General features: G+C 37.8%; 1 protein-coding gene across 6 annotated transcripts in view; it reads left to right on the top strand.

Annotated features, from left to right (window-relative positions):
- The window catches only part of CUNH10orf11 (chromosome unknown C10orf11 homolog), a 747,072-nt gene that overhangs the window by 67,142 nt on the left and 654,081 nt on the right, over window positions 1-25,849 (top strand). The window contains exon 1 of one of the 6 annotated variants that reach the window (XM_017746255.1): window positions 19,616-19,714. The exons of the other annotated variants lie outside the window; for them this stretch is intronic. The gene's annotated coding sequence lies outside the window, so the exon portion shown is untranslated. Of the gene's footprint in view, window positions 1-19,615; window positions 19,715-25,849 lie in introns of those variants that run through there. 6 annotated transcript variants of the gene reach the window in all.

Raw genomic sequence — 25,849 nt, 5'->3', positions numbered from 1 at the left:
TCTCTCTCAGTCAAATAAAGCAGACTTGGTGTGCTGCCAATTCCGATCTCATTTATTTGCTAACCCTGGGTTTTATTTATTCCCTGAATCATCAAACACATTGCAGAGAGTGACAGGAGCAGACAATATTACATCTAATAGCTATATAATAATGTAAATAAAATCTGGTAAATCATCAGGTACATTATTTGCCTGGTTTTAACTGCCCCACTTAATTTTGTGGACTTGAACCAAAAGTATAGTAAATGAAAAAGCTTTTTGCATTGAGCAAAGTTAGAAAGAATATACCCATTGGATACTGATGCCCTGTTATTTAGATTAAGTGAAAAATACCTTTAATAAAAAAATACACCTGGATGTAATACAAAATTTCCTGCAAAATTTGCTCATTATTGTCTGTGGCAAAATCTCTTCTGACTTCAGTGACTCAGGGATCAGCCCAGTACTGCCTAGCTGTGGGATACAGTCCTGCAAGCAGTAACGGATGTGAGGCTCTATGAAACGCTGGAATGCTTTCAGTGTTGAGTAAGAGTTACTGAGATGATTTCTGTGATCAGAGGGAGAGGAACCAAGGGGGAAAGAAGGGATGAAAGCAATACTTTGAAGAACTGTGAAGGAGATCACTCTCAGTTCCCACAGGGGTGAAGGGTTCATGTCCAACAGACCATTGTGTGGATTAGATCTGTAGAACAAGTGTGTAGGTGACAAAGTCTTGTGTTTGTTTAATGCTTCTGTTTTAATGAGATTTGTCTACCAAAGGTCTAACTCAACTTTACATCAGATTGATTTCTTCTGTAGAGTTGATTTAAACCACCACCAGGTGAAGGATGGGAGCTGACAGGTCAGCTACATGTCACTTCTAAAGATAGCTATTGAAAAGAGGAGCTATAATTTTTGTGTATGTTGTTGAAATACATTTCTGAAAACTGAATCCAAGAAGTGTCTTCAAGAGCAGCATGTAAATAATGAATGGAAATTGATGGCCTGAAGACTTTTGTGTACAGTTTCTGACTATAAAGTTCACCAAACACTCACTTTCTTCTGTTTATTAGTTGGCTGTTCCTGCTAGGTTAACATGGGAAGAGAAGACTGGAGTACTTGGGGTTGTGCCTTGACCATGTAATTGGAAAAGTAAATGATTTCCCTATGATCAGAGTTGGAATCTGTGCCAAAATGACTGAGCTCCATTCAAAAACCCCTTTTCATGAGTCATTTTGTGGCAGTGCTTGTTAAAAGATGGCAAAATACCAGGAGTAAAATGATCAGCACACCTCAGGCTGCTAATAATAACAAAATAAGCTTTTCCTACTGTGAACCTGGCTCCTCTCTAGAGTCTTCACACTTACAGGAGCTTCCTATGCAAGAGTAAGTCAGAATCAGGCCATGATTTTTTTTTTCTTTAAAAAATGTATTTTAAGATCCCAATTTATCTGCTGCCCTAAAATGTAAAGGAGTGCTTAACTTTCCAGTTTGTTAACGAGTTCCAGTGTCCTTTAGCATGTGTCTCTTAGAAAAGAATGCAATATTTTGCATTTGAAAAAGAATGAATGGCAAGGCATGGTTACAGAGGCTGGAATTCAAGAATCATTGGCCTCGCTACTGAAAGCCATGAATCACTGGCTTGACTGTTCCAGGTCCAGCTCTGGACACCCCTCTGTCTCCTAAACCCATCACAATATATTAATTTGTGCTGCAGCTACTCATGCATTGTGCAATACATTCTTTATTACTCTGTTCTACTCATGCATTGTGCCCAAAGGACACAGATTTTTTTTTTCCTAATTTTCTAAAAAAGCAGCAGAGGTCTGCAAGTCCTGTCAGATTTGAATCTAGTACATACTAGAGAAAACAACTATTTCTCATGTTCAGTGTAACAGTTAACTCTCCAGCATTTCAATAGTCATAGTGAGTAAGAGAGTATACCCTTTATTTCTGAGGATTTAGTTCCTTCCTCTATTATGTGGGCTGGGTAAAGAACATGGCCCTAAGTATTCTTCATGTGATTTATTCTACATTGACAACCACTTAAGTGGAGGCAAAGTTAGACCCAAAAGGCACAAAGTGATGAAAGCTGGAACTGAAAAATAGCATGACAGTCAAAATCGCTGAGTTTCACACAGCCCCTGCTCTAACAGTGTTAGAAAATTCTTGGTCGAAAAGAATCCCAAAGAGCCCTCTGGAAACCCAATCCCATGACTCATATGATCTCCTTGAAGGCTTTTTTCTTTCCCTCTACAAAATGACAGTGAATAAAGCCTGGTGGACTTCGCTACTTGCTGCAATTTGACAGCTTTTAGTCAAAATGTTTTCCATTTACAAGAGAAGAACTTCTTTAAATCCCAACCAAAGCTGAACACACTGGCATCTGCAAGTCAGACTGAGCTGGTTTTGGTTGAGTTGTAGGCTAGATCTTTCCACAGAGGTGGAATGCTTCTGTGGCAGGGGATGGGAAGGGATATGGAGGAGATGCACTACCTCAGGAACTTCGTGATGAGTTAACAGTGGTGGCTCAGACATTGTTTCCCAAGGACTCCCAAGAGCTGAGATGGCAATTAATGAATAAACACTTCTGTGCTTGCCTCGCTCACTAGATTGGTTGAAAGACTGAAAAGAAGCCAATGCCACTGCATTACTTGCTGCAGGTGAAGCCAGGAAGAATTCTGGTCACTATATGTATTGTGACTGTACAAAAGTAAATGGGAACAGAGGACTACCCTTTCCTTCCCAGCAGCCACTCTATGCTGATTCACAAAGGCCAGATGCTATCTGATCTTCCCACTGGGATTCAGTTAAGAATGCAGACCCTGAATACTCAAGTTCCCTCTGAGTATTACATAAAACTGAAAGTTAACTGAGCTGCTAAAAGAAGCATGCATCACATATATAAGTAAATTTTTTTTCATGATAAAGGTGTTGTTTTGATGACTGCTTTTTGGAATGTCCATATAAACTCAAAAGGCTTTTTAAGCTATGGCTAATCCATTGAAGCCAATCCATCTTTTCAAGTTTGTGTTCAAGACCCTTTTATAATCCAAACAGTACAAAAAAGTGTTGTTTTCCAACTTCACTGTCAACAGCTAAGAAATGAATCAACACACTTTCATAATCTTCTGTGTGTATGAATATGCAATAATAAACTGGTTTTTTCCTCTGGTATAGGAAATGGTATTCAGAAGGAAGTTAAAAAAGGGGGAGAACAAAGGAACACAGGTAGGCCTTTTCCAAGTGATTTTTCTAAAATAAAAAAATCAAAATTAACTAACCTTATGGCAAAGGTTGTCAAGAGTACAATAATCTGAGGTTTTTTCTATCTTGTTGTCTTTACTGAGCCTTAAATTAACTGCAAGGATCCCTATGCTTGTATGATTTATCTCTGACAATGTTGTAGGAGACAGAAAACTTTGAAAGGAGACTTTAAAGTCAAGAGTGCAATAACAAATATTTTGTAGTTTTGTATCTTTTTATAATACAGGTTTAACAAAGGATGTATTTTCTTTACTCTTCAGTCTGGATTTCTCTCTTTCAACATGAGAAAATTAAAGCTGATAGATTGTATGCTGAAGTCCATGCTTCTGCCACTGTTCAGTTTGCAGATGAGAAATGAAAGGGTCTAATTTTTCTTGCTGATGAGATACATGTATTTTGTATGTTTATATACAGTGAGTATAAAAAAGTGTTTTCTCATTTCCTTTGATTTAATTTTGCAGACCTGGTACTGCTCCCCTTCCTACCATGCATAATAACCTTTGTCTCTCTAAATTAGAAGCTCTACAGTCACTTGGGATGAAAATGAAGGTTTCACCTACAAAGTTAGGGTTTTCATCTCTCTGACCCAAACAGTGGCAATGTGGATCACTCATCAGGAGAATCTGGTTTGAAGGAAATATGTGGATCATAAAGTAGGCACCAATTTGCTACTGCATAGGTGCATAAACGTACTATACTTTACATGCCAAATGCTAAAAGGAAAAGCAGCTGTCAGGAGTTCTTTGCTGTGTTCATAAGGTCTCTCTTGCCTTGGTACCTTTATTTAACTAATGCTGCCATGACACTAAATACATATTTGAGGTATAGTCTGCTGAGGGAGGTGCAGGCTGTCACTGCATTAATGATGTCCCAAACTGAGTTCTGTATATCTAGCTTATGCTAATTCCTGTGGCTTCTTAGTGCTTTTTCTTGTTGTTTTATAATAATATAAATCTTTCATATATTCTAACTAATGCTTCAACCTGGATCTTTTACATTGACTTTTCAAAGTATTATGCATTTCAACTTATTTCATGCTAGTTAACGAGCAAGCAGTAATTATTTTTTTCCCACTACTTACTACAAATGTGAGACAAATTCAAATATTGGAGAGAAATTTGGGACCTAAACATCCACCACTGCATATTCCACCAGCATTTTCACCAGTGCATCATGATAGTAAAATGCTAACTTCATTGTATGTTACTTTGAATGTCCTTCAAAATACATTTACATGCAGGAGAATGCAGCCTTCTTCATCAGTCAGTGTTGCGTACCCCACATCTTCTAGCTGGCTTTATTATTCTCAACTATTTAACAGTCATCTCCTTGGTAATCAGTTGTGCATTTCTTCAGGTAATAGTATTGGCTTGTAATTGGTAATTTTACTAGCATTCAAACTTTGTTCTGCAGTTTGTTGCTTAATAGATTGACTTAAGCTGCACTGAACTTAAACCAGGAAAAAACATATATACATAAAAATTAAGATATTTTCTGTTCTAATCTGTCTTTCTATGGGTTTTTAGAGCAGGTTTTTAGCTTGTCTGCTTTTAATTAAATGCCTAAAAAGTAGAGTTTATTTTGGATGATTGATTATAGGAATCATGTGCATGCAACTGAAGTACAATATTTTAAGTCGTGACTTCTTTTCAAGCAATAAAATGATCTTTATATCTTGATATGTCTTATCACTATGAGACTAAGCCAGTTATCTGCATAAGTTCAATGTGTACCTCTTTAAACTGATAGAATATTATCAGGATTTATTAAAAAGCACATCTTCCTATTACAGCTGTACTTAAAAAATGAAACAAATGGATTTAAAGTTCTCTGTAATTATATGATTAGTTAATGGTATTTTTAATACAGTCTGATAAAAAATCTTAAGATGGTGTGGTATTTTAGTACTACACATAGTACTACTATGTGAGTCCTACTGCTAAATACCTTATACAAAATTCTCAAGGAAAGTTTTTTCATATAGTTACTAAACTGAGAGGACCAAATATTAGGAATAAGAATAATACATTATTTTACTCTTAATTATCTGCTATTCCCATGGTACTATCCTTGTTTTTTTAATGATGATCCTAATACATACTCCTAAAATGCACGTAAGTGAGCTGTTAGAGGCACTCTTGCTATCTTTTGCCCACTGTATGGTTTTGTTTCATCATTCCTTGCAGATTAAAGTGAGACAATCCATCCTTTTTCTTTTCAGATCATAATTATTTTTCCTCATGACATTTCTTCATAGGACTTGGTTTACACAGGAAAATTTTGGCCTCGCTGCTCTATCTGGACTACTTCTTATTCTACATTCATTCCACCATAGCTGTGCTGGGAAAACTTCTACTTTATATGCACTTATACCAGAAAATTCTGTTGCCAGTTTTTCTGGTACTGCTTGAGAAACAGGTTTCTTTCTTTTGCTTACCTAAACCATACCCCTCAATATACAGATGGCTTTCATCTTGGCTTTGCTAGTAAACCTTTGAAGAGCAGACATGTCTGGGAGGGACGAGGACACAGTTTTGGAAGAGTACTAGCTCAAGGACACCATGCTCTCACTATGTTATGCAATAGCACAAAAATCCAATAAGAAAGGTGGGGTTTTTTGTTCCTTCTCATCAGTGATTCTTTTAGTCCTCTAACCATGATCACTGGTAAGCACCACAGATGTCTGCAGCTTGTCGAAGATTAAGTAATTAGTTATGTAGGGCTTCAAGTATGGGAGCAGTGAGAGTAAAAAGGGCAGTGGAAGAAAAGGGAAGATCTTCACAACCTCAACATTAAAAACACGCCATAGATGGAAAAAACAGTTTCTTAAGGATTCTTGGTAAGTAATGTGACAATCTAAGTCGTAAAATTTTTAAAAGCTATTTAAAGGTCAGTGGATTCCAGTAAATTTTACATTAGTGCTTTGAGGTTTTGAAATTAATGCACTTATTGAAACATTTTATTACCCTTTTTTTTCTAGTCAATAGATAAGGTAGAATTTTGTGGTCTACTTCTTCAAGCTGCCATTATGTCAATCAAAAATACCTCTAGCGAACAAATTATTTTGGCAAGTAAATGAAATGCTTTTATGGTTAGTTTAGTGTTTTCCTAAAACCCCAGCATAGTCCAGGAAGCATTCTGCCTTCTCTCTTAACCAGACTTACTGATTGCTGCATGTCAGCCACAGGCAGTCTCTAATATTGTTTTTGCCTTGCCCTTATGATCTTACTAAGATGCATCTTAACCCACATTGGCCTAAAAACAAATGCAAGGGGCAGTGGTTACTTTTAAAATTATTACTGCAACCATTTCCCTGATGAAACATAAACACATATTTAATAACGTTACATTAATAATTGCATAAAAGGGATGTTAAAAAAATAGTTTCAGGAAAGAGAATAAACCATTAATGAATTACTACATTAGTGAAGTAGTTTGGGCAATAGTTGAGATGTTTGTACTAAGTTGATAAATGCTGTGCAAGTAAATCACTTGCATATATCTTCTTTTCTAGCCATAGTTCAGAGTCCTTTAGATCTCCAAAGGTTGTAGATAATTTTTGCACCCACTCAGTCAATGACTGGCAATGCGGCACAGAGCTGCAGTCATTCATTCTGTCAGTCAGCAGCCCTTGATAATGTGCCTGTCAATATAATTCAGTGCCTGTTCAAGGAAAGTGACACTTTGAATAGTGGACACTTTTCAAAAGCATTCATACAGGGTCAGTTCCATGATAAATAAATATATTTTGTGTTTGGAACAAATAGGCAGTACACAGGAGCTGGAGTCAGAGCAGAAATACACAACCAGTCTGCAGGACACAGTAAACTGCAATGAAGAGTGAATATCATAAATGCATCTTTGGGTTTTTGATGCTGTATTAATGATGGGATAATAGATAATAAAGTCCTCAGGATCCTACTTGGCTTGACTGAGCCCTGATCCATGACCAGGGGCACTATGCTCTGGTACACTACAAATGAGATATTAGAATAATAGTATCAATAGTTCTTTAAACGCTATTAAAAAGGGTGAATGTTTTCATTGCTGAATGAAAAACACAGGCAGAACTCTTTAATTACCACTAACAGTGTGTTAAAGAAAGTATTTATATGGCATACAGTGTTTAGTTTCTAGTTTCTATTAATATAGGCTGAGAATGTGAGGAAGAAATATGTGATAGTGACAGGATTTTTAATGGTACCTCACCTTAAATGCATTTTAAAATATGTAAATCAATAAAAAAATTATTTGTAATAGCAGACTAAGAGTGCTGGTTAGCCTTACTGCTGAATGAAATGTATGCTACAAGCCCTATTACCATACATCGTGGGAGCTGTAGTTAGGATTAATCTGTCAAAAGGGATGGTTTAGTGTTGATGAATATGACATGTGACCATTAATGATGTTGATTTTATCTCCTGAGATTAGCATGATTTACTTCGGATGGATAATAATGTCATTTGCTTGATGCAGTAGATCTGTTTACGAGCTGATTAAATTGTAAGGCCTTGCTTCATTTCATGCTATTTGGTTTACAGCTTCATTACTGCAATCACAAAAGCTGTGGAAATGTCCCACATCCCATGTCACAATAAATCATTGTTTAAGATTGCAGCTATGTATTTTAGCATTTCAGTTTTGCATGGACCATGCATTCCTTAACAAATATGTGATTGGGAATACATTAACAAGATATTCTGGAACATACTGCTGCAGAAATGTAGAAAATCAGCCTGAATCTTTTAATTGAGATTAAGGAAGCACTTGAGTAATTAGCTGTAACAAATTACCTTATTATTTAGACAGTGAAGTAAACGTTTTTGTTGCAAGGATGATTATCATAAATCTGCAGAAAAGTGACAATCAAACAACCATAAAGGAAACTTGTGAGCAAACTACATTTTCAGCCTATTACCTTTTATATTTAAATAAAATTTATCAGAGACATACTCCAAAAAGAACGTATTTGTTGTTCAGGGATAGTGTATTACAAGCTATACCATCTGTAATTACTACACTGGGAAGAATATATGCATGCAAATCACAAAGGAAAAAAAGAATCTGTTAATTATAATGGCAAATGCTAATGTTGCCATAGTTAAGGCTGTGTCAACGTTTTCATTATAAACTCAGTTATAAAGGAAAGAAGGAGAGAGGGAGGGTGGTAATCAGCCATCAGAGATTGCTGTGTGCTAAAATTTTGTATACAAAAAGGCACACTCACACCATGTAAATCAGATGTATTGGGGAAACCATGCTTACAGTCTCAGTGAGAGGAGAACCAGGGCCAAGCTCTCAGCTTGGGAGCAAGGGTGACTGTTGCAGTAGTTTTTTCACATTTCACATTAAATAATATTGCTGTTTTTATTGTCCAAATTAAAAAAATGTTGCATTTGTCAGTCAAATGGGGCCTTTCAGAGCTTGTGGCTTACCACTAGATGAATTTGATAACTACAGTTGATTAAATCTTGGTTCATGTGCTCAATTTTAATGAAAGTTTTTCTATTTCTTTTGAAGAGCATGCTTAAATAATTAGCTTAAGTTGGGTGTTTTATTGTGATAGAATGGAATTTCTTTTAGTTCTTTTTACTCCCCCTATTATTTTAAATCCCCCCCAAGTTGGTTCTCAGTGGATTTCATGGAAGCATCTCAAGTTCATTTACATGTGAATTGTGCTGGGTTGTAATATGGTCAAATGTGACTGTGAACTTTGTAGGAGATTTGTGAACCTTTTTCCCTTAGCAAAACTCCCCTCTCACCTCAAAGGATTTCAGCTGGCAGATGAAGAAGTGGGAACCCCAAGAGGAACTGTACTCATGTATATGTATACATATATACCTATATACAGGCCTAGAGTACCCAAGGATTTCCAAATGTGTTGCAGCAGTGGCCACAGTCAAAATTTCTTACAAATGATTCATGACTCGGCTTTTCTGGTTGGCCAATGCCAGACATTTTGAAAAGCCAGGCTTTTTTTTCTCATTTGCTTGTTTGTTTTTAATGGTTGATGCATGAAGTGTTCTGGAAAGGGGACACTTCAGGAGAGTTCATGCTTTGGATTTGGAAAGAGGGAACAACTCTAATGCTTGCAACTCAGTTCTCTCTTGTTCTGTTTGGGGACAGATTTACTGAGCTGATTTAGTTCTCCAATACATTGTGGCTGCTGGGCATAGATCTTCCACCCCTGACTTTTAGCAGAACATGTTGACATTTGTAAAATTAATGAAAATGTTTCACATGTTGAAGTGTTGATTTTTCCAGCAACATTTCAACTAATCAAATTAAAACAGTGATAAACATTTTCTCCTGTTTTCTAAATAGCTCTAGACCTGAGTTAATTAAAACATATCCTTGAAAATAGAGGGACGCATAATTTTTTTTCACAAAAGAATAATTTAATTGCTGTGACAATAAGAAAAGGCAAAAAGAGGAAACCACGCTTTGAATCTTCATTGCTTCAGGAAAAATTTGGTAATATATTGCATCCCTGCTTAAGTTAGCTGAAATGTTTTTACTGCAGTTTCACAGTTTTGTATTTTATAACTTTGAAATTAAACAAAACAAAGGCTCCCTCTCTTGATGAGCTGCACCTTTTAAAAGCAAATTGGTTCCTAGCCGAATGAAAATGCAAGGGCAGAATTTTTCAGGGTGGACATTCTTTCCCTGCTATTCCCATCGAAACAAAAAGAAAAATGCCCTTGAAAATCCCAACTGCTGGCTTCACTAAAAATATATAGTTTTACCACCGACCTGCCAGGGATGGTTAATTTAGTGTAATTTATGCACAGAAGAAAATCCCTTGCCAGTGCTATGAGGTGGATAGGCCGTCAGCCAGGTTGATAGTAGTTTTGTGGAAAAAGGCACCTTTCACCTGCTTAGCTGAAGTCAGCACCTTGAACTTTAGTAAGCACTGTTTATATTAACATGGGAAAAAGCACTAAGGACATGTAATTTCTTAATTCCCATACAAGCTGTCCTCAGTCTGCCCTTTACCATTCCTTAGACTCTGTGATGTTTGGGGAATCTATTTAAATAAAAATAATGAATCCTGGTTGATGCTTTGAGGTTGTTTTTCTGAAAATGGTAGCAACTGTGGAACGCATATGCGTCTACCTTACTGATAAAGCTGCTACTGTGATATGAGTGAAGAGACTATTTGATCTCTGTGACTGAAGCCTGAATAAACAATTTATACATTCTGAAAGCTGATGGCTGCTGGAAGATGATTCATCAATCTTCTCTGCAGGTACCTTCAAGTATAACAATTATTGAACTTGTACAGGAAAAAAAGTAAAAGATGGGTTTAAAATTATTCAGACAGATGCAATTAAGGAACAGAAGTTGATTGTCTGAGCGGAAGAGAGGAAGACCTGTGCAGTATTTTGCCACTGGAGAATTGGTTTTGCTGCAGGTTTGTTCACTGTTAAAAGAAGAAACTAACCTGAAAATAATAATTTGAAAAATAAAATTTGGTCTACAGTAGAAGGATCCTGGGCAGCTTTAGGCCAAAGAATTCTCCAGACTGGTGTTGAAACTCATACAGGAGAATACATTATTTCTCTGGCTTTGGATCTTATACTTCTACATAGGATATTCTTAAAGCTAAGGCAAGGTCTGCAGATGCACTCACTGTATTTGAATATCTAAATTGTATATTCAAGGTCATCTACATAGCTGGATCTCTTGGGTACCAAGAAAACTGGTGTTTGGGAAGCCATCACTGCTAATGAGGACTTCATTGGATTGCAGAACTTCAGTGAAAACTGAGACCAGTGATGTGCTAGCATTTTTCTGTTAGAACACTAATCCTAATAGGGATAATTTCCCAAATTTGGGCCATTAGGAGAAAACACTGGATTTTCCTTCAGCAAACAATTTATGTTCATGAAAAAACTTGCTGATGTCAGCAGAGTTGTGCAGGCACGTACTGGGTGCACATTTTCTTTGAGAGATTCCTAGGATCTGGCACATCTTAAATCTGTGGCTGTTCTAGAAGGCATCCAAATGGCTGCTGAGAAGGGTCAAAGTCACAAACAAATAAAATCTACAAGGCAGTGTGTATGCACATACTTGCATTATGATGATTGTGAGCCTCAGTGTAATATTTAGTGTCTGCTCAATGGCACTTAGAGCGGTGAGTTCTCAGTAGCTTTAGAAAACCATGTGTTTTCTGAAGAAATACAGATTCCTGAAAGATATCGTTAGTTTTCAGGATGAGCAAAATCTCTGTGATGATGCAGTCTGATTTTCTTTATTACCAGGGCCACAGAATTTCATTAAGGAGCTCCTGCAGTTCGTGCAGCTGTGTTTGATTGAGCTAGCTAAAGAATATGAAGAGAAATTGGGGCAGATAATGTGTTATTTTCTCCCTTCACAGAGTTCAAAAACAGGTTTTGCAAAAAAGAAATTCTGCCTCCTTCAGTTATTGAGACTGCTGTAGTCAAGCCTTTTAATGAACAAATTTTGTAGAATTTAGGGTCTCTGAAGTGCAAAGCCACAACAGAGTGTGGCTCTTAATGTGCCATATGAGCATTATGTTGCTGGCTTTCTCTGTCAAAGCTGGCATGTATCAGAATGCAATAAAAGAAAAACTACTTCATTCAAAATTAAATGGCCACATCCAATTAAAGAAAAGACTGAAGTCTGAAACCGTAAAATCCATTGAAGGTTTCTTTCTGTTTTAGAGGAAATGTACCAATTGCTAATGGAAGTGTTACGCTAAACCATTGGCTACTAGTTAACTATTATGTGTTCTAGCAGGATTTGTGGTTGGAGGGTTTTTTTGTCATTTCCCCTCCTCAGAAGATTTGGGGAAAAGAACTGAAAACTATTGAAAAGATTTCCTTAGTCTTTTATCTTTCGAATCAGTGTCATACTAACAAAAAGATGTTTTGAAGTCTTTAACCATTAATTGACTAACTGGTTTTCTTTAGACATAAAACTTGTCAAGGCCTTGATTGTTGTGAATCCATGGTGATAGATTCTGGCTGACTGCCTAAGTACAAGGTCTCTGAACACTAGGATAACACTTTCTGAAACAGTTGGGGCTTATCCCCCATAATGCCATTTAAACAAACTTAATTGACTAAAACTTTCACTTTTGTGCATTCTGGATAAGGTACTATTTGCAAGAAGAGGCCTTTTAGGAATAGACCCTAAGTGACAAAATCTGACCTCTACCTAGCCTTAGATTTCTCAATTCTTGTTTATTTACACAAAATAAGCCAATATGAACTGCCTTAAAAAATCACTATAAGCAGAAAGCCTATTATATGCCATAATTTTTCTCTAGTGAATAACCTTAGAATGAGTCCAAATTGAGACTCTATGAGCAGCATAAAATTCACACACTTCTGCAGTAAGAGTAATTGTTATCTTCAGATAAGTGGCTATATATGTCAGTCACTAGGCTTGTTCTGTATGAAATGAATAAAAAGTTTCAGACAAAGCTAAGACCTCTCTTTTTTTTTTTTTTTTTTTTTCCCCAGTTGTTGTTGTTGTAGTGAAACTTTACTAAAGAGATGCCCCTGGGATGATTTTCTTAAATTTTGAGTTCTGGGCATATGCAGAATTATACATCTATCTCTACGGGTTACTGATTTTCATTTTCCACTCTTCTTTCACTGGCAAAGTAACTTGGGTTTGAATGGAAGCAGTATGTCAGATTTAAATAATATACAGGAATGATTAACACTTTTTGCAGGGAACATGACAACTCTGGGATAACTGTTTTATCTCTAGGAAGACTCAAACATTACAAGGTAAAATTCTTAGCATCTCTAAGGCATTTTGAATGGCCCACATGACATGAGTTGGTGACAGTACTCTACTCCGTAGTTGTCAGGGCCCTCACAACTCAAAAACTTCACCTGTGGTCTCCCCCAACCAATGTCCACAGGCTCTGGAGCTTCCTCAGTCCCTGCCTGGGCAAGACCATGATCATGGGTCCCACTGATCCCGAGCCTAAACCATGGGCTGATCGCCTTGGCCTCATTTTATCACCACAAACTTGCTCAGAGGTCACGATCCCAGCTGCACTCACTGGATCTGATCCTGACCTGCAGATAGACTGCCAGCTTGACCCTGGATCGGCCTCATCACCACAAACTTGTCTAATTGTCTGTACTCTTGGTTGACTATCAGCTGCTGTCTATGGTCCTGCCCTGCTTCCTCACTGGGACAGCCAGGATCCTGCCCTGGTGACATTGCCCTTGGTTCCCTATTCTGTCAGAGCAGCTGCCCTTGCTGCTTCCTGACAGTAGTGCAAAAGCTTTTATCTTATCAAAACAATATTGCAGGTCAGAACCAGATGCCAATCTTTACCCAATCACCTTGTGTGCCCCACAAGGTGATTTCCCAGTGTTGGTGATTTTTTGGGGGGATGTGGGAAGGGGGGAGTATCACTAAGAAGCCCATCCAATGAAGAGAGCTCCTGTTAACAGTGCACTTGCTTCATGAGCAGAGGACTTCTGTCTCAATTATTTTCCTAGAATAGCCACAGAGCTTGAACATAAACATCACCTTTTCTTTTAATGTATCTTTGAAAAAATACTCCAAGAAAAGAGAATTTTAGCCTGAGCAGTTCTGTTCTGAGTTAAAAATTGCATGGCTGAGTTGGGACTTGGCCTTAACAGGCTCATTTCACTACATAGTCTAGGTGCAACCTGGAATAGAGTGGAATAGGCATTTTCTTCTCTTGAACTCATACAGGTACTGCAAACCCAAGTCAAGCAGACATTATACAATCAATGTGCCAGTTGTTCCTCCTAAGAGAATGCAACTATTATTAGAGTTTATGGTTAGTACGAAAATCTTTCAGATGTAAGGGATTTTAATATATTTATTTCTCAACTGACCTTGGTTTTGCTAACCAAAACAAAAAAACCACCTACCCTCAAGTGTCAATTTTATTTAAAGAGAATTTTTAATTGAAAAATGATGTTCCAGTTTTCAATCCATGTAACATGTGTTCAGAAGTAAATTTTATCTTTAAAAGTTTTGTGTATATTTATATTGATGTACAAAATCACATCTTTGCTATGCAGAATTTTGTTTTCTTGACTTCTGCATTTAACTAGGCACTTTGCTGTTAGAAGGCAAACACTAGTGATGTGGCAGTGGTTTGTGAAGCAGCTATAAATGTGGTATATCCACAAACAGAACATGTTTTTAAGATATCTGAAATAGTAATTCTGAGACTGTGCCAGCTTTGTTAAGTCCATTATCTCAATCAATAGCACTTGTATATGTAATATCTAAAAGGTATTATTTAATTATTATGCAGGTTTTATTTGACTGCAAAGGCACTGAGCACCTTTCAACATGAAGGTGTAGTGTCCTTAGGCCAACTCTTCAATTTATCAGGACGGGACTCTCTGAGTAAGTGTGTCTTATTACTGTTTTACAGAATCAAGTCTACTGAGAGCATGCAGCACAAAGCTTAACTACACAGTTGAAGAACAGTAAAAGAAAGTGTTTTTGAGGGAAAAGTGTTGCTGCCAATAACTCTAGGATGCTGAAATGTACAGTGATTTGTATTTTGATGTGCTGCATCCATGCAGCTGGAAATTGGATGGAGAGTCAAAATTATGACTAAGAAAATGTTCAGTACTGGCAAGGAGAAAGCATCTGCCACCACTGAAAAAAGGATGTGTAATCCTTGCAGGGCTGTGTACCCTATCTCCACAATGAGTGGTAACCTGTATGAAGGAATAATAAGGGAATGTATTGTGCTCTTGTAGCATACTGTTCATTTACTGGGGTTTTTTCCCTAATGTTATAAAATAGTTTGGACATTATGTGAGTTTTCTGGTATAAGTTCGTGACCCTTCCTTTTTCCCCATGAACTTTCACCTTGACGTATTTTAGAATTAAACCAATCTATTAATAATAAAGACATATTGAAATACCAAATACTGTAATGAAAAACATTACAAGAATCTCTTCTGCCAGTAGTAAATGACAAAGTTGAAAAGGTATGTGTTAAAGGAACATTAATAACCAGCAACACAGTTTCACTAGTAGAGGTGGTGGAGAGTTGAGTGGTTGCATGGGAATTAGTGAGAAGCAGGAATAGATGTCTGCTGCACAAGTTCATGGACTTGTTCCTCATCTGTCAGTCACTGCACGGCTGTGAGTGTGAAGCACTGCCCACAGGTACCCAGAGATGTTAGAGCAGGGCTCAGCCTCTTGAGTTAGTGGGGCAGTAGGGTAATCCTCCTGCTGCCATCAATTCTGCTCAGTCATCTCTGGCTTAGCATCAGAGAACAAAAGGGCTGTAATTTCATCCCTGTTTCCTCACTTCTCTCTTTCTCTTTTACAGTTATCAGTCTTTTGCTGAATGAGAGGTGCTGGTTCAATCTGCATTACAAGTCTTAAGGCATTTCTTGCCATAGGTCATCCAAGAAAAATGTCCCTGTTGTTTCCCCATGTGCTCTACAGTAATTTGGGTGTTTGTCTCAGACCTACCTAAGGTACAAAGCCCCAACAAAGCAAGGAAAGAACAAGGGGTTTTTTTATCCTTGGAAAGACAGAAAAAGTCTTTCTACTACTAAGCAGCTTGCAAGGCCAAAAGTTGATACTTTTACATAATTAATATTTCTTTATGTCATCTCTGATCATTCACTTGTCCAAAAGCTGTTTCAGGCCAGTTTACTAACTCACAGACAGACTAGTAATTATTGTAGATTTAAGACACCTAAACCCAAAATACTGTCAGATGTGACTATTGCACAAGAGGATCAGACTAAAAGCCTGACACATTACTACTCTTTCAGATTAGCAAAGCCTTGGATGCAGGCTTCCCTCCATCATTCCTAAAATAATGCTAATCCCTATACCTAAGGTTTTGCAATTCTGTAGCTGGACAGCACCTATACTAAAAGGATTTTCCATTGCTGATGTCTGCTTAGCAAATTAGTTATAGGAGGGGACTCCACAGAACAAGCCATGCTTGACCTGCACAGAATCTTCAGATGTCTTGACTTTTTCCTCTTTAAAAAATTTTTAAGCTTTAAAAATTAGTAGTGGAGAAATATTAAAATTGTGTTTATATTTTACTAATGACATTATCTACATTTTTCTCTTCTGAAAAGGGAAAGACCAGTGATCCAAGACACTAAGGAACTTCTTAATTTAAGATTTAATTTAACCCACTGTGACACAGCATAGATTATGCCATAAAGATAGCACTACTGAAACTACATTTAGCAGTATAGCAGCAAGACAAAATTATACATTGGAAGTATATGAAGTGTATACACAGTTGTACTATAATTACAGCTTTGTTTGTTTTTTTTTTTTTAAGGTAATCAATTCAAGTATAGCTAGAAATAATAAGCTGATTTTTAAAACATCGATTTGCAGCTGTCTGGGCCCACTTTAACTTGGTGGGCTAGGGGTTATGATATAAGAAGAGTGGTGCTGAGGAAGTAGAATGTCTTCTTCCCTCATGAAGGTATTTCATATTGTGATACACCATGAACAATGATTCTGTGAGTCACATTCCAGAAAACCCTCTAATCTATAGATCAATTGGTCTAGATTCCCTAGTTCTGCCTTGGACCATTCCTTTTACATCCTAAAATTCACAGTGCTGTTAAAGACTTTTCACTGCAACTTCCATGCTGACTGAGAGGTGAGGAAGAAGGTAGGACATTCACAGTCCTTTCAACAGAGATATGAAATATATACATTTTAGAACTGCTTTGGTCTCTTTATCATGCAGGATTTGATACTGAAATTTTTAGTTCTTTCAAGCTAAAGACTAGTAATTTATTTTATCATATCTTTTGCAGTTTCTTGTACAAACTTCTGCAGACCACAGTTGTGGATGTCCCTCCTGAAATGGCACTTTCTGCTCTATTCGTGCCAGAAGGCAATTGGAACTTGTGTGATTCTCCATCCTCCTAGCACTTCATAGAGACATCTGACCAGAGACTGCTGACGCACAGGCAGCTGGAATATGTGCTGTGGGAATGAGTAAACAGAAGGGCCAGAAATCCTCACTCTAGTGAACTGTGGAACTGATACTGGAAGACTGTCAAGTCAGAATATCCTTAGAATGATAGGACATGAGTTCAAGCCACACATAAATCCAGATTTCAGAGTCTTGACCTCAGGTAAGACTCCGGATTACATGAAATTTGTAAGAAAAGTACAGGAAATCTACAGTGATCTCATGTATTTAAAACCTGTTCTCAGACAAAGTAAGACAAATTAGTTTCAACAGAAAAAAAAAATCCTGGACAGGATTACCAGAATTTTGAATGAAGAAAATTTCAAAAATCCAAGTTTAAGAAATTACTTTACTTGAAAACTCTTTCATGTTGAGGCAGGATCTGAATCTAATTTTCACAGCCCTACAAAATTATTCTACATATAGAAGCTTATCACATACATAATTACCTTATTCTAGTTTGTATTCTAGAACAAACATGTCTGCATGAGACAGTTATTCAGTAAGAATGCTGCTTTTATTCTTGAATAATTCCATGTGCAGTCAAGCCCTCAGTCAAACCATCACAACTCTGTATGTAGATGAATTGTCAGTCTGTCTCTGCTTGCACTTACAGAAAATGTGTATCTCTGTTACTAAATGCAGCTGAGAGATCTGAAAACGTCACATTTGTGGAGTAGGCATAGCTCTTACAAGCTCCCACCCTTATTGGCCAACTATTTCTGTGTCCTTTGGAGGTGTTACGAACTGCATATCCTTCACATTTTGTGTTCAATGTCATTAGCAAACTAATAAATGCTCTGGAGAGAAGGAAAAGTTTTTTCTTCCCTTGTTTGCCAAAAAGCAAGAGGATTTTTGCCAAAAGGAAGAGTTTTTGAGTGTGACAATGCTCCATCAACTTTATATATATGAGCCCAGGAGAAGAAAACTGAGTTGCTTTCCTTTGAGAAGGGGAAGGAAATAAATATTTGTCCTAGTTCACTAAAAAGCTCTTACATATTAGACCTTTTAACCATAAAGACTTTATTTTCTTCATGCTTGTTTTTGTCACCTATGTTTGCCTAATTTTGTCATGAGTACTGTCTCAAAGCCTTAATAAAACATTAATGTCCAAGCCCCAGAACTTCCACTGTTACTTTTCTATCATTTATCTCTGTTACTGATTTTAGCTCTGATTTTAGCTCTGGTTACTTCTAAGAAAAGTAAAATGGCCATCTATACATTTCAAGGAAAGGATGAGATTAATGAATGTATACAACTAGGACCTGCTGCTCATGATGTCAAATATTAAGAGTTGGAACTCTTAATATGTACTTAAAATAGTTTGTTTTCTACTTTGTGTAGTTCTTGTAGCTCCACTTTAATGTTCTTCCCTAATACAGGTTTTAACAATTCAAGTATGGACTGAATGGCCTTATTAGAACCTTTTTAATGAGTAAGTAAGTGTAGCTTTTAATTCAGTAGCACCTAAAAGATGTCACTATATGGCTACTTTCTAGCCCATATGAAATTACGTGGTGCTGGCTGTTCAGGCATGTTTAATGTGAACTCGTCCCAGCTGTATTCTCAGCAGAGAGTAACTCCTGAAAAGCCCATGAAGATGGATCGGGGTTTTTTTCAGCAAACTGGAAGGAAGAGATCAGTTCTGCTATCACTTTTACAGTTTACTTGCTATGGGCAGGAGTCTGGATCCTTGTTTAATGTCTTAGCAGACTGTAGGTATCAGGCATTACACAAACATTCAGTGATAACATTTTTCAGAATAAAAGCCCAAGACCAGTTGGTTTTCTTACTGAGGAGATCATTCTAGATTTCCAAAACAGGACTAGTGAATAGAGTTCTTCCTTTTTGAGATATGATTTTGTTCTTTAAATATCGTGAACCGTGAGTCACTATCACCCCCGGGGGTTCTAGAAGGTTCCCTTGTGCCTCCCCTCAGCAGCGAGGGCCCAAAGGCACGTGAGGCATCAGCCAGAGCTTCTGGAGAAGGCGAGGATGTGCATGTCCCCCTCCCGGGTCACTGGTGGGAGGAAACCCAGCCTGGATGCATCCACTGCAGCCATCTCCCAGAATTTACAGCTGCCTCACAGGAATCTGCCCAATCACCAGCTCCATCCCAGAACGGGGCACTGAGTAACACTAATTGGGCAAACTGAGAGAACCTGTGAGTAGTGACTTGCTCACCTGGGGATGATCAGCCCTCGTCCCAAGCGCGCTCCACGCCCCAAGGGCAGGCAGGAATGGCACGAAGCCGGTGTTTGGCTGCCGGGGAAGATGGAAGCAGCAGCTACGTTGTCCTTGGAGAAGGAAGGGCCCTGAGGGGCAGGTGCTGCCCGGCCCTGGCTCTCCCTGGCACCTGCGCCCTGTGGGAAGGGCCCTGCGCGGGAGCAGCAGCAGCAGCACCTGCCGGGACTGCGAGCAGGTCAGTGCCTCAGCTGAACTTCCATTACTTCTTTTCTCTCTGAGGAATGTTTGCCATCACGTTAACTTCTTTTGGAGATTTTTGAGGTATGTATCAGGAAAAATCCCTTTACAAATCATCATCTACTTAAGCTTTTGTTGGTTCAAATGTTATTCCCTTTGCTATTGAAAGCAAACGTCATAAAGATCTGTTTTCCTTTAAAACAAAGGATTTGAATTTTTATATCGGAGTAGCCTTTAGGTTGTTTGTTGTTTATGTATCTTGCAATATGGTATTTCATTTTAAGGAAGAATTCTTTAGGTTTATTTTGTTCAAAAATTTAAAAGTTGATGTGTTTGACTTGAGATTCTATGGGTTCTGTTAGTAACTTGTTTTCCGCGGGAAAAAGTAAGTTCTGTCATAATGGCTTTGCACTTCAGAAGGGAATTCTGTAACTCTTTTAAGTGTAATGTGATTGTGTCTACATTGTTGTTTTGCAACTTTCTTCTGTTGTTAAATACCAAGCTAGGGCTTCTTAAGTGTGAGAAGGAAAAATAGCCTTTATACTATTGTTTACCTCCTCATTGGTATTATACAGTTCTTCGCATTATAAAAATGCTATTTAATCATGGTCAACTTAATTCTATCTACCAACTCCTCCATTGTGCAAGGCTTTGGACAGCACTCGCTGGGTTACTGAGTCCTCCCCTCCCTACTGCAGCCGTCACATTGGATAATTTGTTTTTGAAGTGTGCTGTACTCTATCTTAACAACACTTGTGTGGTTTATTCCCACTATTCCCAGAGGATGGCTGTTACAGAATGTGATTGCTTTACAACATTTCTAGTGAACCATTTGCCATTGGAACTGACTTGGGATAAAGTCAAAACCAATGAGCTACCACCATATACTGTAAAAAAATTCATGGCCAGCTAAAGTCCATTTGGACTCATGCCAAAGTCATCTTTAAATTTTTTTTTCTCTCAGCTTTTTAGCTAAAAGTTAGACGGCAATCCTGTCCTCTCTTAGCTTTTTTTTATAGTAGACTAAATAAATCAAGCTTGTTTAATCTCATTTTATAAAATAAGCTTTCCATTGCCCTCATCTACCTAGCAGGCCTCCTCTACCTGCTCTAATTCCAGTCAATTTGTCAAATGCAGGTGGCTAGAGTGAATGCAGTATTTCAGGTGAGCTCTTCCTAGACTTTTACACAATGCTATTGCTTTTCCTTGGCTCTGTTGAAAGTTGCACTAGCTGCCATACAGGGGTGATCCACAATCATTGTATTTTAGCAGTCATCCTAAATTAATATTGAGGAATTATGCCATTTATGCTTTTTTAGCACATAATACTGAGATCTGAGGTTTGTTTTTAAATCAGAGGAAGTTTAATGTGTTGTCATCTACTTTCAATAATCCTAGGCTATATCTCTTAAATATTTTTATTTATTTTCTGTGCATTGTTGCTTTCAACTTGTTATTGTAAAGTGTTGGCTATTACTGGAAACAAAATGAAAAAATATCAATGTCAGGCACTATCTTTCAATTCTTATACTAGTCTTTATTTGGTTTGTGTCAGTTTTGTTTTGTTTAAGTTTGGTAGAAAGTCCTTGTTGTCGTCTCAAATCCTAGAGTTCTGAGTTGGAGTGGAGATTAACTAGACTCCTATAGTTTGGGGCTACGCCAGATTGGATTTCATTTGCACTTCACCTGATTTTTATTCTCTAGTGTCACTCCTATCAGTTGTTTTTTTCCCTTTCACCCCATGCTCTGTATTGCCCTTCTCATTTAAATGAATGCAACATACCAATTTGAAGTTGGAACAGGCCTGTATTATCTTTACTGCATTAGTTTCTTTCTTTCATTTATGTAACTGAAAAAAAATCTTCATCTACTTTAATGCCCTTTGCAAAGTCTGGGATAGCTCCTCTCTTGGCAGTGTCACTTCACCCCATGCTTCTCAGTTAAGGACCAATGAGCACACACAAGTGTTTTTCCCCATGCGTTCCTTCTGTTTCTCTTTTCACACCTAATACTTCTTGGGGTGGTAGTGCATCCAGTTAGGCCTGGAGTACCTTCTCCTGGGTTTCTTTTTACTGTGTTTGGAGTGTAGATTCTTGACTATTTAAACATTCTTTATGTGAAGTATTAGTAAGACTTTGCTCCCTATTCAACCTATTAGCTCCACAGTCCAGCTGATGTAACTACACTAGTTTGCCTTCCTGAAATTTAAACATTTAGAGACCCACTTACTGAGTTTGTTCTCCCGTTTCACTTACACCAGTTTTGTCTGACTTGGTCCAGAGCTGATTTCTACAACTGGTTAATTTCCAATACTCTCACTACTTATCAGTAATATAGATTATAATGTCTTGTTGCCTCTTATTTTTCTGATGAGGATTTGATTAAGTGTATTGTACATTGCATCCAAAAATAACTGAATGTTACTGCTATGGATAACATTTACAGTCAGTTTTATCCTTAATTTTGTGGTTATAAACAAATGCCTTTAGCCACCACTCCAGGAAAAGAGTAACTGTGTCATGCAGCACACAATGGACCCAGACTTAGGGAATACCAGACTAAGGTAATGTTTCCTGTGCTTTCCTATGCTGCAGTGAGCCCTGCTAATAGAACCACCAGAGTTAGGCTGATTTTTTTTTTTTTAACAGACTTGAGCACCTGTAGTTCAGCTTCTCTGAAAATCAATTTCTGAGCCTATAAAATGGATTAGTCTCTAGCCAATCTTTAACTTGCTTTTGAGTAGGTATGCATATGTAACCCACTGTTCACTGTGCTATGCGTCCCTCTCTGTGGCTGCATCTGGCCAACAGCGGATATGAATATGCTACAGCTGCTTGCTAGGATATTTAACTCGAGGTGTAAAGGTTTGTGAGTCAGCCCTGGAGGTCCCAGGTAATAAGCAAGATGGAAGCTTACAAAATACATCAAAAGAGACTTCACAGAAATATGCCTGTCCTCATTTTAATGTCTGCAAAAAAAAAAAAAAAACCTAGAAAAATGTTGCACAAATGAGTTTACCATTTAATAGCTGATGAAATGACATGGTTATGCAATAATTGTTTCCAGGATGGGGATGCACAACTCACTACATTATTCTTCTGGTACTCAGGTTAGTGTGCAAACTAGTTTGTGTATCTATGCATACAAAAGCTGACATAAATTACTTATGCAATAATAAATGTTTATTGGTTTGGTTCATCCAAGATTATTAGCTATCAGAACAGACGTAGATATTTTCAGAGGTACTCTGCATAAACAACCAAACAAACTTGTAGAACCTTTCACAGTCCTTTATTTTCTTATGAATATGAAGGAATTTAAGGTTTGGGGTTTTTTTTAGTTAAGTTAAAAGTATTTTTCTGGGGTTTTTTTGGCAAAAGACCTGGACAAGACTCTCTTTGTCTAAATAACATACAAAAAGTAAAAATGCACACATCTCACCCATCACTGAAATGAAACCATTTCTTGAATTAAAACATGAGACGTGACTGGTCAGACAGATGTGCTGATTAAACTCCCCATGCTCGGATTATTTTGACAGGCATCAGTTCCAAGTTGACTGTGTCTGTGATACAACGGCTAAAACATGCTCTTCTCTGTATAGGTGTTCAGTGTTTTCTTTCTTACCTATTTACATGGATGTACCTTGCATGGCCTCTTCAGATTTTGTCCTCTAAACCTTCTCATCACAGAGAGAAAACCAAAATTCCCATAGTTTGCTCCGAGGTATTCCCAAGTGCCTTCCCAAATTGTCATGAATTGTACAACTGTGTTACACAGTCTTACATTTGAAATTAGAATTTGTAAGCTTTAGGGCTTCTTTTGTCCCAGGAGAAATCCTGCCTTTCTCAGAAAACTTCTACTGATTTCAGGCTGACTAGAATTTCACATTACATTGTGGATTTAGGGTGTGTGCAAGTTTTAATAGCTTAAATGTATAAATGTAAATTGACACGATCCCATTAACCAGCGAACACAATTAACCATGTGGAACACTGTTTATACAAGTTTAAGTGTCTTAGTTAGAATAAATATTTTTTCCCTTACAGAGTTAGCTTTTTTCATAACCTGTGACCTGGTTTATACACAGCTATGATGATTCACAAGTACCTTCTCTAAGAGGGATTAAACTATACTGGTATAACTATCAGTAGAGGTAGAGTTAAGCAGTATTTTTGCTTACTTTAATAGTATCTACATGCAAGAAATTGTACCCTATTTGCTCAGTTACTTTAGAAATAGGTACATTAAAATAGTATTAAATGTGTTGGCTGTTCATTGAGGAGGTAAGACCTGCTGTAACACTTTCCCAGTTTATTTAACTGTAAAACAAGATTGTGGCACTATGAATAGCCAGTTTTCTCAGAGAATTTGTCAGTACCTGTTTTGTAGATACATCAACAACCATTTGTTTCTCAACCAAATTACACAGTTAAACTAGAAAAATTAGTTGCTGCATCTGGTCTAAATTCCTTTCTCAATCTTTTTATAAACCTATTGATGTATGAAGGATATCTGCTTTTGATCAAACATAACATTTTACCCTAACTCCATAAAGTCAGCCTGAAGACCATCATTATAAATGTGATCAGCTCTCTTCATAAAATGTTTGACACCTCTACTGAAATGTATTTAGCAGCTGATCCTTCTTAAATAAGTAAATAAAACTAGAACAACCCCCACACTTATTTCTACTCATCTGTTTTATCTGGAACACATTCCTTGGGCCTGTTGGTGCAATATGTATTTAAGGAAATTGTAATCTTGCAAAAGAAGAGGAATTGAAAGGGGAAGCAGAAAAACAAAAATCTTATGAATGTTCTCAGACTCTTGAGCTCAAGTATTTCATGATGGAAACTGGCTATAAGGCAATTGTTTTTCTCTTTAGAAGTTGAAAAAATTAACTCTAATCTTGTTGTAAAAATATGTAGGGACAAGTAAGATTTTGGCTGGGTTTGTTTTGGTCTCCATCAGTGAATTTCTGTGGTAGCCTGATCTAGGCAATGGTGAGCAGGTTAGTGGGGATGGTTATCAGTGGTTCCATACAGGGTGGGGCAAAGTAACAAAAATACAGGCCAAAGAGGAGAAATATTTTCACTTACAAAGCTGGGAACTGTACAGCAAGAACCAGTTTTTCTTTGCTCTATAATCAGTGCATGCAGTGGGAAACCTTACGTTTGACTAAAGCCTTGTCAGGCAAAGCTTGCTGTCACCTAAGATGCCATGGTGGTTTCTACTTTCTTTGAAAAATTGGTGACTCAAAAGTGCCTATTCAGTTAGCTATTTATCTAATAACTTGGTGGCTACAGATTTGGATTTTTTCCAATTCCACCTGAGTAGAGTAGGAGACTCATCTCTTATAATTACCATCTAGGGTGAAAAGGACATGTTGCAAATGTTTAAAGCTTTTTCTTGTGCAAAGAGAGTGGGTAGGAACATGATTAGATCTGAGCACTGACTGAGACACCTGAGCTCTGGGCTTTGGTAAGCACCATAACCACAGCCTTAACTTCTTCTCTTTTCCCCTGGCTCAGTGCACTTTTATGCAAAGTGAAATGCCTTCAAAGGAGAGAATGAAGATTTTTGCCACATTAGAATAGCCAGGTGACTGAGGAACCCTAATAAGAAGTGAGGATTGTGGGTTTGAAATCTCTCAGATCAGGGAATTGATGCATATTGCTCTGCCTCAAGACAAGTACTTCATGCATGGAGAAAGAATGCAGCAGATGATGGTAGTAGTTGATCTTTCCTGGTAGGGAAAAATACATCTCCACAAAGAGATTAAGGGCTGTGAATTGTACAAGAGGGGACACCTTTCTCTGCAACTGTAAGATAGATTGGTGTGCTTGAGAATCTAGGCTAATGTTTACTAACTTCAGTGAAACGAAACCATTACATTGCAGCTGCAGTTTTAGATCCTGTGGTGGCTGAAAGGGTGCTAGTAGTGGGATTACTTCCCTTGTACAGAGTGTGAGTCCTCACATCTGAGCTGTGCGTCCAAGTCCCAGCTGAACCGACCCCTCTAAAGCTGTGGCAGTGGATGAACTGCAGAGGTGGTCTTTTCCAAACAGGACGCTTTACCGTGAAAAAGCCGAATGGCTTCTCCCGGTCGTGCCGGCAGGACGCCGAGCTGCAGCTTTGCCCCATCCGCGTCCCACGCAGAAGGAAGGCAGGGAGATGCTCCGGCCTTTCTCTCGTAGCTCGTCTCGAACGGGAGGC

Source organism: Corvus brachyrhynchos, unplaced genomic scaffold, assembly GCF_000691975.1.
Source record: "Corvus brachyrhynchos isolate BGI_N302 unplaced genomic scaffold, ASM69197v1 scaffold279, whole genome shotgun sequence".
NCBI classification, from domain to species: domain Eukaryota; kingdom Metazoa; phylum Chordata; class Aves; order Passeriformes; family Corvidae; genus Corvus; species Corvus brachyrhynchos.
The sequence above is the reverse complement of the archived record's forward strand: the minus strand, read 5'-3'. Positions and strand labels throughout refer to the sequence as shown.